General features: G+C 31.9%; 1 protein-coding gene across 4 annotated transcripts in view; it reads right to left on the reverse strand.

The window, feature by feature from the left end:
* dab1b (DAB adaptor protein 1b) overlaps nucleotides 1-8607 on the reverse strand; it is a 73445-nt gene extending 64838 nt beyond the window's left edge. Inside the window, exon 1 of one of the 4 annotated variants that reach the window (XM_087240030.1) lies at nucleotides 8141-8607. The gene's annotated coding sequence lies outside the window, so the exon portion shown is untranslated. The remainder of the gene's footprint in view (nucleotides 1-8140) is intronic. The other 3 variants (XM_087240018.1, XM_087240023.1, XM_087240021.1) reach the window with 3 other exon arrangements.
* Nucleotides 8608-13810: the final 5203 nt, after the last annotated feature.

Here is a 13810-nt window from a genome sequence, read left to right on the forward strand (position 1 = left end):
TACTGGTGCACTAATATGCAGTGATCAATGCTAATTCACAGATACTTATGAGTTAATAATGAGTGAAATCATTTTAAAATGACAGATTCATTTCAGCTTGTGTTTAATTGATGGTTTATTTTTGTACTGTTTTTGTATTTTGTACTTTTTATTATTATTTTATGTGTTTAATATCTTATATTGTAGTGCTTTGGGGGCTAATAAAAGTGCATTACAAACAAAATGCATTATTCATCCATTTTCCTTCAGCTTAGTCCGTTATTTATCAGGGATCGCCACAGTGGAATTAACCACCATATATAACCGCATAATGTAATTAACCACCCTCGTTCACTAAGCTCTACATCAGTCCACTAACGTAGTCCACTTAAAAGAAGTGAATGAAAGCGAATGAGGAAACTGGTAACCGGTAACCATTGACTTCCATAGGATTTGTTCATAGTCGATGGTTACCGGTTTATAACATTCATTCATTCATTCATTTAATCCGACTTAGTGGTACCTTTATTAATCAGGGGTCGCCACAGTGGAACGAACCACCAACTATTCCAGCATATGTTTTACGCAGCGGATGGCCTTCCAGCTGCAACCCAGTACTGGGAAAAATGCATTATTATTATTTTTTTTTATTGTATAACTCATGATGAATTCAATTATTTATCAAGTATTACTGCAGTAATTAATCTAAACTGTAATATTTAAATCTGTCATAATGTAAATAACCTCCCTCGTTCACTAATCCCACATCAGTCCACTAATATAGCCCACTTAAAAAGTGTGAATGAAAGCAAGGGAGGAAACTGGTAACCATTGACTTCCATTGTATTTGTTTTTTCTACTATGTGAGTCAATGGTTACCGGTTTATAACATTCATTCTTTCATTTTCCTTTGGCTTAGTAGTACCTTTATTAATCAGGGGTCGCCACAGTGAAATGAACCGCCAACTATTCCAGCATATGTTTTACACAGTAGATGGCCTTCCAGCTGCAACCTAGTACTGGGAAAAATGCATTTTTATTATTATTAATATTATTAATGTAGAACTCGTGATGAATTCAATTATTTATCAAGTATTACTGCATTAATTAATCTAAACTGTAATATTTAAATCTGTCATAATGTAAATAACCTCCCTCATTCACTAATTTCCACATCAGTCCACTAATATAGCCCACTTAAAAAGTGTGAATGAAAGCGAGGGAGGAAACTGGTAACCATTGACTTCCATAGTATTTGTTTTTTCTACTATGTGAGTCGACGGTTACCTGTTTATAACATTCATTCTTTCATTTTCCTTTGGCTTAGTAGTACCTTTATTAATCAGGGATCGCCACAGTGGAATGAACCGCCAACTATTCCAGCATATGTTTTACGCAGTGGATGCCCTTCCAGCTGCAACCCATCACTGGGAACCTGTGTGGTATAGGTGAATTGGGTAGTGTATGAGTGTGAATGAGTGTGTATGGATGTTTCCCAGTGATGGGTTGCAGCTGGAAGGGCATCCGCTGCAAAAACATATGCTGGATAAGTTGGCGGTTCATTCAGCTGTGGCGACCCCAGATTAATAAAGGGACTAAGCCGACAAGAAAATGAATGAATGAATAATGGCATACAATGATAATAATAATAATGATGATGATGATAACGATAATAATATTAAGACAATGACAACACTAATAACGATAATAAACAATAACAATAATAATGATGATGGTGATAATAATAATACTAATAATAATGATGATATTAATGATAATGATGCTAATAATAATAATAATGACAATGACATTACTAATAACGATAATAATTATGATAATATTAATAACAATGATGATGATAAGAATAACAACAATAATAATAATAATAATAATAAACGATAATAATGATGATGATGATAATAATAAAAATAATAATAATAATAATGATGATAATAATAATAAAAAATAATAACTATATTAATAATAATAATAATGATGATGATAATAATAATAAATATGAATAATAATGATAATAATTAGAAAATTCATAATATTAATAATAATAATACCTATAATAATAATGATAATAATAAATATTAATAATAATGATAATAATAAAAATAAATATCAATAATAACTATAATAATAATATAAAAATGATAATAATAGTAATAATAAATATTAATAATAATAATAAAAAAATTAATACAAATAATAATAATACTAAAGTATTGATGATGATGATAATAATAATAAATATGAATAATAATGATAATAATTAGAAAATTCATAATATTAATAATAATAATACCTATAATAATAATGATAATAATAAATATTAATAATAATGATAATAATAATAAAAAATATCAATAATAATAACTATAATAATAATATAAAAATGATAATAATAGTAATAATAAATATTAATAATAATAATAATAATAAAATTAATACAAATAATAATAATACTAAAGTATTGATGATGATGAAAGAAATATTGTGTGATGATGGCAAAAGCGACTCTTTATTAATGGAATTCATGGATTTAGGAATTTATCATTTGTTCTGATTTTGAAAAGTATTAAAAGGACAAATATGATATTAAAAAAAGCAGCACACATAATACGGTCTGTGTGTTGTGTAATCTGCGTGTATAATGCGGTGCCACTCTGACCTACATTCCTCAACCTTCACGTTCAGCGCATCTGAATATGCAAAACGCTAAATCACGTGACAGAGTATCATAATGCTGCAGGACTGCAGTCCATACAGCCCGTTCCAAACAATCTGTCCCATCAAACAATAAACAGCAGTAATATACACAGTGGTTAGGGTTGTCGCCTCACAGCAAGAAGGTCGCTGGTTCGAGTCCCGGCCGGACCAGCTGGCGTTTCTGTGTGGAGTTTGCATGCTCTCCCCGTGACAGGTGTACGATTCAGCATACAACTAAATTATTTAATTGATAAATGTATAATTGTTATATATATATTGTGGAAAGATTGGTTAAACTAGATACAAAAAAATGATCTTGGACAATGTTTGACTGCCATCATTTATTTCATTTTGAAGTTGTTTATTGAGATGTGCTGGAGTTGACATTTGTTTCTCTTCTTATCTAAGTTTGTCCTCTTACAGATCCTAAAACTAGACAACTTGTTTAAACTTATGAGGATGTGTTACGTTCATTTTGAACACGTTTTTTTCACTCCACTTCTCAAGGCTAAAAGTGCCTGTATAGTTGAAGAATGACCCACGTCTCCCTAATGCAACACATCTGATTGAGGTTATCAGCTCGTTAGTACAGATGCCAAGACTCCAGCAACAGGGTTATTAGCAGCACTGCTGTGCAACACGCGAACATATCATCATTTGAATGTGCCATGGTGCTGTATGCCTGACTGAGTCCTGGCAGAATCACAATCATGCTCCATTTATTTTAAAGTAATTGGTTTAGATGTTCATCCTCTGCCTGAACTAGACTCTCCAAACAGAGTCTCCCAGAAACAGATGCGCAAGACACGTGTGTGCTGTTTCGGAAAGTGGGAATTCCACAGCGGAAAACTGGGGCACAGCGAAAAGAGAGAGAGAGAGAGAGAGAGAGAGAGAGAGAGAGAGAGAGAGAGAGAGAGAGAGAGAGAGAGAGAGAGAGAGAGAGAGAGAGAGTGAGAGAGAGAGAGAGAGAGAGAGAGAGAGAGTGAGAGAGAGAGAGAGAGGTGTGGGCAGAATGAATGCTTTGATCTTCTTTCGCTGCGAGCTGAATAACATTGAAACACTCATGTTTCTTCTTCTTCTTTCCCATCGAGTTGGTTTGGGAATGCTCATTAGCATTGCAAATAGTGCAAACCGTATTTCCTTTTTAGTGGCACAGTAGCATGTTCTTTATTGCAAATCTCAAATGTCTTTTAAAAAGGAATGAAGAAGTGTTGAGGGACTCTAAAAATCACCGTAGCAAACGTTTTGCTGTGCCTTTGTTGTTGGAGATATAACCGATGTGGCTCCTAATTACTGGGCCTTGCGTTTAAATTCATTACTCAAAAAAAAAAAGAAAAAAATTAATAAAATTATTTATTTATATATATATATATATATATATATATATATATATATATATATATATATATATATATATATATATATATATATATATATATATAATTAAATAAAAATGAAAAAATTGTTAATTAATTAATGAAATAAAAATTTAATTGAGAAAAGCAAAAAATAAAATAAATAAAATGATAAATAAAATAAAATTAAATTAAAATTTAAATAAAAAACCAAACTTAATAAAATGAAAAAATTTAAAATAAATAAAATAACATGAAATAAATAAAAATAAACAAAATAAAATAAATAAAAAGCAAAACAAAACAAAAAAATATTAATAAAATGAAATTAAAAAACTAAATAAAATGAAAATGAAAAAAAGAAAAGAAAAAGAAATAAAACAATTAAAAATAACATAAAATAAAAATGAATAAAATAAAATAATTAAAATAAAAAACAAAACAATAAATAAATAAAATAACAAAATTTGAAAAATTAAATGAAAATGAAAAAAAAACTAAAAAAAAAAAACTAAAATAAAATAAATCAAAAAACTAAATAAAATAAAATAAAATAAATAAAATAAAACTACATAAATTAAAAATAAAGTTTAACAGATTCAGGAGTTTTTCACAATATTTCCTATAATTATTATTTTTTTTTTCTGGAGAAAGCCTGATTTGTTTTTATTTCGGCTAGAATAAAAGCAGCTCTTAGTTGTTTTAAACCCATTTTAAGATCAATGTTATTAGCCAGAAGAACTATTTCTCCAGAACAATCCACTGTTATACAATGACTTGCCTAATTACCCAAACTTTACCCTAATTAACCTAGTGAAGCCTTTAAATGTCACTTTAAGCTGAACACTAGTGTCTTGAAGAATATCTAGTCTAATATTATTTAATGTCATCATGACAAAGAGAAAATAAATCAGTTATTAGAGATGAGTTATTAACACTATTATGATTAGAAATGTGTTAAATCTTTCGGTTCAACAGAAATTGGGGAAAAAATATACCGGTCTTCAACTGTACATCTTGCTATTTATTTCTTAGAAAACCAGTTGGTTTCTTTCGACATTATTCATTCCCAAAATGCATTTATATCTTCCATCTTGTCAACTATAGTTCCTCCTAGACAAACACAAAAGTTGCGCTGTTCAGTTCTGTGTCTACAGCAGTTATTTGGCTGTTTTATGCATTTGTGACTTCCACAAAGTGTACACAAAAAAAAGATTTGATATTCTCTGTCCTATATATATGTGGCTTCATCCTTCAAAGAGAATCCCATCTGAATGGCCTGGTGATGAGTAACTGAAATGACTCAGTTTTGATCTGTGGGTGCGGTATTATTGGAGCGCACAGACAGCAATACGGTGGGTTTGTGTGGTGAATCTAAACAGGGTGGAATTGTAAAATCACACGAAGGAAAGAGCTGAGATGCGGATCTAATTGCAGCTTTTTATTCCGTAAACAAGATAAAGCTAATCCAGAGACAGAAAAACAGTCCATCTGGAACATGCCACAACAAAACGGCTTAGCAAGGTATTATAAAGACAATAAACCACCACCACCAACAACAACTGAAGCAAAAGGCTATATATAAACACAAGGATAATAGGTGAAAGACAAAATGGGGAAATGGTTCTAAACAGCACCAAATTAGGATTCTCCGGCATGCAACAATATTGAGCTTATTCATGACGTACGAGCGAGCGCAGCCATTGGAATGTTTTTGGCTCCCGACTTCCGGTCTCATCCACCTCCATTGATTTTCAGACGTTAAAAATAGCTTGTTGTGTTACAAACTGATCTTTTCTTATTATATTACTCGACTTTTTATGTATAGTCATGAACAACAGCAAGTAGTTTTACCGTTAATTATTCCTCGTCATTTCTCCCATAGGCAACTAACTCTGTTCTTAAACCAAGTTCTAAAACAAGCTCAAAAAAAGAGCGCACTTCCTCATCGCAGAATAAGGTCCATTGTAAAGTACTTGAAATAGTCTGCTGTGGTGATTCTACAGTTGCTATGGTAACACATCAACTATAGTTATTGATTTGTTCAGCTAATTTTGCAGTTGCTATGGTAACACAACAACTATAGTAATTGATTTTTTTTTATAGTTTTGCAGTTGCTATGGTTACTCAACAACTAGTAATTGATTCGTTTTTCTAGTTTTGCAGTTGCTATGGTTACTCAACAACTATAGTAATTGATTTGTTTTTCTAGTTTTGCAGTTGCTATGGTTACTCAACAACTATAGTAATTGATTTGTTTTGCTAATTCTACAGTTGCTATGGTTACTCAACAACTATAGTAATTAATTTGTTTTGCTAATTCTACAGTTGCTATGGTAACTCAACAACTATAGTAATAGATTTGTTCAGCTATGTTTACAGTTGCTATGGTAACAACAACTAGTTATTGATTTGTTCTGCTAGTTTTGCAGTTGCAATGGTGACACAATAACTATATAGGTATTGATTTGTTCTGCTAGTTTTGCAGTTGCTATGGTAACACAATAACTATATAGGTATTGATTTGTTCTGCTAGTTTTGCAGTTGCTATGGTAACACAATAACTTTATAGGTGTTGATTTGTTCTGCTAGTTTTGCAGTTGCTATGGTGACACAATAACTATACAGTTATTGATTTGTTCTGCTAGTTTTGTAGTTGCTATGGTAACACAATAACTATATAGGTGTTGATTTGTTCTGCTAGTTTTGCAGTTGCTATGGTGACACGATAACTATAGTTGTTGATTTGTTCGGCAAATTTTACAGTTGCTATGGTAACAACCACTATAGTAATTGATTTGTTCTGCTAATTCTACAGTTGCTATGGTAACTCAACAACTATAGTAATAGATTTGTTCAGCTATGTTTACAGTTGCTATGGTAATAACTAGTCATTGATTTGTTCTGCTAGCTTTGCAGTTGCTATGGTTACAACAATAGTAATTGATTTGTTCTGCTAGTTTTGCAGTTGCTATAGTAACACAATAACTATATAGTTATTGATTTGTTTGGCTAGTTTTACAGTTGCTATGGTAAAACAATAACTATAGTAATTGAATTGTTCAGCTAATTTTACAGTTGCTATGGTAACAACTACTATGGTAATTAAGCTTGTGCTTTGCTGCGTTTCGACATGTAGTTAAGTTTTTTAAAAGGTGTGCGTCACCAACCCCGATGGCCATGGCGAGGGCTATGCGTCCACGCATAGGCTGCTCAGTAGCATATGTGTGCGCTTGACGCAGACATAAATCAGCCTTAACACAACAACTATAGTAACGGATTTGTTCGGCTTGTTTTGCAGTTGCTATGGTAACACAACAACTATAGTATTGATTTGTTCAGCTAATTCTACAGTTGGTGAACCAGTGGCTCAGAGGTCAGCACTGTCGCCTCACAGCAAGAAGGTCGCTGGTTCGAGTCCCAGCTGGGTCAGTTGGCATTTCTGTGTGGAGTTTGCATGTTCTTCCCGTGTCGGCGTAGGTTTCCTCCGGGTGCTCCGGTTTCCCCCACAGTTCAAGCACATGTGTTATTAGGGAATTGATGAACTAGGTTGGATGTTGTGTATGAGTTTGAAAAGTCAATTGTAAGATAACACTGTATACTCTTCATTGTATAAATAAATAAATAAACAAATAAATAAATAAATTGTATAAATAAAAAATACATTGTATGTTAATACAGTATGTATGTAATATGAAATACACCATAATAAAAAAACTATTAACATTTTTAATCCTGCAAAATTGCTTGAAATGTTTAGTCAAATTTCCTAAAAACACATGTAAATTATAAACTTTAGTCTATTAGCCTACTGGTAAACTTTGCAATGACTTTAGCTACAAACAATGAGACTGTACTAGCAATAGTATCAAAACTCTAAATATCCACCGACCAGGGGTGCACACTTTTAGACGCAGACCATTTAGAAACAGTTAGATATTAGTTAACGTATATGAACGCAAACTTTCTCACTCAGTCATTTTTTTATTTATTTTTTGCTCAATATGCATTATACAGGGTTTCTTCTTTGCAAATAACTGCAAGTTAGTTCATAAAGATTCAGTTAACGTTGAAAAAAATACTAATCTTACCTCAAGATACAGGTAATGGCGTCTCTCATGTCAAGAGATGCGGGCATGCGGCCAAAAGTACCAATAGTACAACTCCGGCGGAAGTGAAAGGTTGTGAAATTAATTTTAAATTAAAGATGTTTTTAAAAACGTCAGAAATAAACATTCAGTTGTAATTCGACTGACTTTCTTGCGTTTGTCAAATACACTTTTTAAACTAGCAGCTTCATTTGCTGAGTCAATCTGTTACTATGGAAATGGAAACGAAATCAGCCGCACGAGCAATCTGCTAGCTACAGCCGCTTAGCAGTTTTTTAGCTATATATAAAGTTTGGTTGAAATGAGTAGATTAAAATATCTCAACACATCCACACAAATACGTTTAATGCAATATAATAAACCTGTAACCCGCGGACAGTTGGTAAAATAGACCAAGTACGCAGTTGTTGCTACTAGGGATACAGCTGCGGCTGGAAGCACCAATCTGTTTAACGTCTACTCCAACCCCAACAGTACTGTAAACTGTTTCGAGCTTTACTCCTATTACTTATTAAATTACCAATTAAATTGTGAATGAATATCTAGCCCTCGAGAGTAATGTAAAAGCAGTAATAACACCGAGTATTGATAACTATCCCTGCTGAAAAATCCAGCTTTAACCAGCCTTGGCTGGTTGGCTGGTTTTAGCTGGTCGACCAGCCTGGATTTAGCCATTTCCAGCCTGGTCTTAGCTGGTCAGGCTGGAAAATAACCAGCTAAAACCGGCTTGACCAGCCTGGTTTAAGCTGGTTTTGGCTGGGCTCCCAGCCTGGCTACTAGGCTGGTCAAGCTGGTTTTAGCTGGTCATTTTCCAGCCTAACCAGCTAAGACCAGCCTGGAAATGGCCAAAACCCCTTTAAAACCAGCCAAGCAGCCTTTTTTCATTTATTAAATTACCCATTAAGTTGTATTTTATTAAGGTCAACCCCTACCCCAACCCTCACAATACTGTATATGCAGTAATTATACGAGCGTTATTCATATTATTTATTAAATTACCCATTAAATTGTACTTTTTTCACATCTAACCCTACCCCAATGCTCACAGTAATGTAGAAACAGTAGCTATATGAAGTGTTGTTAATAAATTACCAATTAAATAGTATTTAATTAACGCCTATCCCCCTGACTTACTGTAAAAGCATTCATTGTTGTACATTTTCATAATGATGTGTACCATCCACAGCTGTATCCCATCTAGTCTTCACCGGGAAAACCGCGGACCTGGCAACCCAGACTGAAGTTGAATCATGCGGCTCCCTCAAGTGGATAAAATGTGTAGTGCATCAGGCATCATGTAAGGCTCCTAAAACATACAGCCGTCTGAAAAATGTAGGTATCTAGTAAAGTTTTGACATGAGACACAGATATTGGTTTATTCATTATTCATGAGAGTCAATAACATGGCAACTTAAAACTGTACCAAAAATCTTTCTTTTTGAGTCCTTATTAGTCCATATCGCCCCCTGCTGGAGTGTTTGGCTATCACTTACCTCCTTGCATATGAAGAGATGCTGAACTCCATGCTTTTGCAGACTGTAAACAATGATTATTTAATACAGTAATAATAATGAATTATGAAACAAAAGTAAGGTGTAGTTTTTTAGTACATCAGAAAGGAAAATTATTAGGCCCACTGTGAAATTTCATTTCTTTCTCGAATATCTGTCATGTATACTTCGTGAATTATAAAAATATATACTTGGGTGTCAAAAATGTCCATGCTCTGTTCAAAATCAGCTGGAAATAATAAAAAATAACAATACAGGAGGGCTAATAGTTGTCCTCTAATGCATTTTGCGTCAATGCTTATGAGTAGATAAATAATTTTTTCCTCCTCAGCGGACTGGAATTAAACTGATTGATTGGTTTGAGTAATTTTTACAATATTTAAATCTTTGTAAAGAATGATTTTTAATGGAATGTTAGAAATCTCTCCTTAAATAACAAAATAAATATATATTAATGTATAAATAACTATATATATATATATAGTTTTTTTATATAGTATATATATATATATAAACAATTGAATAAATATATATACACGCACACACAAAAAAATATATTAAAAAAAAATATATATATAATTTTTATGAATATATGAATATAAAAACAAATACATAAATATTTAAATATAAATAATTGAATAAATAATATGTAATATATCAACACAAATAAATAAACGTGTAAATAAATATAAATAAAAATAAATATATAAATTTAATATATAAATAATTGCATACACACACAAACACACACACACACACACACACGCACACACAAACACACACACACACACACACTCACTGAATTTTTTATAAATATATAAATACATAAATATATAAATAATATAATAAATATATCAATATATAAATATACATGTAAATAAACGAATATAAATAAAAACAAATATATAAATAATTGCATATATATATATATATATAAATAAATAAATGTATACATAAACAAAAACAAATAAATATAAACAAAAATAATATATATATATATATATTTTTTTTTTGTTCCATAAGTAAACACAAAAAAATAAATAAACAAATATAAAATGAATAATTATAAATAAAAAAATTTATAAATACATGAGCATAAATACAATTAAATGAATATAAACATAAATATATATTTGAATATATATATATATATATATATATATATATATATATATATATATATATATATATATATATATAAACATAAATAAATACAAATAAATAAATAGTCAATTATATATTTATATTTATTTATGTTTATATTTATTTAATTTAATTAAAATAATAAAATATAATATATATATCTTAAATATAAAATAATCTAATGAATTTTGGAAAAAAATTTGTGAATTAATTTGTTTTTCTCATGTACAGCAACACAACAGTGTTTTTGCTTGATTTGCCTGAACACTAATGGCTGAGTGGGTCAATTTATTGCAATTAAAAAACAAAACGCAAGCTATTTGACCACATTAAACCAGAAAATGCACAGTAACACCATTTAAAGTGTCCTTGTTACACATGGCTCATGTCCTTACTATAGCAATTACAATAAATCCAGCGTAATTGTACGCAACTAACCACAACCATACAAGTAAACACTTAATATGACTCAGCAATTAAATGAATCATCAAACTGTAACAAGGACACCTTAATATAAACTAGAAAAAAACTATTCACTCATTCATCATGCATAGGAAATATAAATAAAAAACAACCAATCTTAAAAATAAAATTTATTAGCATCTCTCTAATGTGTGTATAAATAAAAACATTTATAAGAAATAATGCATATACGCATTATGAGCTGAACAATAACTGGATTATACGTGATACAAAGAAGAGGCTCACTAACCCCCGCTTTTCTTCCCATCTCCTCCTCCTCCTCCTCCTCTCTGTCTTTGTAACATTATTTCTTAGTATACGTCTGTGAGAAAGTACCTCAAAACTTCAAACTCTTCAAACAATATGCATACCTAGAAGTTTCAACACTACATTCGGTCATAAAAAACAAAAGAACGACAGAAGTATAACAGCAACGATGGAGACGACAACACGGCGTTTTGGCAGTTTTACAATTTTCGGTTAAGAGAGAACTTTGCAAAACAGCTTCAACGTTGACGAATTAAAAAACGGTGACCCCAAAAAAAAGTAACTGATATGTAACTGAGTAGTGCCTCGCTGTGATCGTCTAGCTCAAGGGTGTCCAAACTCAATCCCATGAGGGCCGGTGTCCTGCTGAGTTTAGCTCTACCCTGCTTCAACACACCTGCCAGGAAGTTTCTAGTATATCTAGCAAGAGCTTGGTTAAATGATTCAGGGTTGGAGCTAAACTCTCCAGGACCGAGTGTGGACTACCCTGATCTAGCTCAACTGCACCAATGCATTGGCTGTTATTCTTCATTTTAAAGGGATAGTTCACCTAAAAAAAGTTAAACAATGCACAATTTATTCCTTTTGTGTGGTTTTAAACCTTTGAGTTTCTTTGGTTGGACACCAAGGAGATGGTTTAATATTTAAAACTCTGGTGGATGCTACCCATCGATGTCTACAGAAAGAAAAACGATGGAAGTCAATGGGTGTCATCAATCAGCATTCTTCAATGCATCATCTTTAGTGTTCAACAGACGAAACTCAAAGTGGTTTCAAACAAGTGAAGGATGAGTAAATAATGACAGACTTTACATTTTTGGGTGAACTGTGTCTTTAAATAGCCAAAAATAAACAACAGCACTGAAATGACCAAAGCGAACCAATCCGGCAAGGAATAGTTCACCTCAAAAAATAAAAATTACTACCTAATTTATTTTCGTTCTGTTAGACGAACACAGAGTGGTTTTACATTTTATTCTGGCTCTTCTATAAGATATAATGGTGCTGGATGGGGACTTTTATTTTAAAATCATTTCAGTTGTTTACAACAATCCTGGAGAGCCCCGTCAATCTGTTGCACAAGCATTGCTTCAACAGTCTAGCAGTTTAATGTGTCATAGGGACTTTTATTTTGAAAATGTAAAACAATTAAGTAATTAATGCATGTCTTATGAAGCAGATCCATGTATTTTTGTAAAATAGAAACCTATAATTATGCTTAATTTTAATCGTTGATTTCCAGTGGTGTGTGAATGTACATTATATGCGCAACTGACTTATACGACAAATAACGCATGACGTATTAATATCAGAAAAAATAAACGTGTCTCACGGGAACTACTTTCATCAGTTTGTTTACCACAGAAGATGACTACGAACTAGAAAATTCATTGGTTTGGCGTTCTCTTACAATACAGTGTATGCGTGTTTACCCGTCTTGCGTAATTGCGTTAAACGCCGTAAACGTCAGTCATGCACAACATGCATTCAGCTTAAGTCAGTGATTGAAATTTAACATTTAAAAACTTGAAATATTCCAGTTGTTTACTAACAACTGGAGAACCCTGTCAATCTGTTAGTATGGAAATGAAAGCCGCACAAGCATCATTTCAACATTCTAGCAATAGTGTTGAATAGGGACTTTTATTTTGAAGCTTTCAAAAAAAAGTGCATAAGTCTGTCGTAGATCTAACTTATACGCTATCAGGTAATCAACACGTCTTATAAAGCATATCCATGTGTTTTTGTTAAAAAAAATCTATAATTTTGCTAAATTTTAACAGTTAATTTCCAGTGGTGTGCGAATGTACATTATATGCGCAACTGACGTATACATCAAATAATGTATGACGTATTAATAGCCGAAAAAATAAACGCATCTCACCGGAACCACTTACAATAGGTTGTTTACCACAGAAGATGGCGACGAACTAGAAAATTCATTGGTTTGGCGTTCTCTAGCAATGCCACGTATGTGCGTTTACCCGTCTTACGTGATTGCGTTAAACGTTGTGAACGTCAGTTATGCATAACATGCATTCAGTCATCGCCTTTACTATAGAAACAAAAGCTGCACTAGCATTGTTTGACATCCTAGCAGTACAATGGTGTTGGATAGGGACTTTTATTTTGAAGCTTTCAAAAGAAAGTGCATATATCTGTCGTGAAACTATTAAACACGCCACCAGGCTATGTCTCATAAGGATGATTCAAGCATTTTTGTGACTAATATATGCAATATTATTAAATTACAAATTGCAAACAATG

The sequence above is a fragment of the Danio rerio genome, chromosome 2 (genome assembly GCF_052040795.2).
Source record: "Danio rerio strain M-AB ecotype USA chromosome 2, GRCz13ab, whole genome shotgun sequence".
Lineage (NCBI taxonomy): Eukaryota > Metazoa > Chordata > Actinopteri > Cypriniformes > Danionidae > Danio > Danio rerio.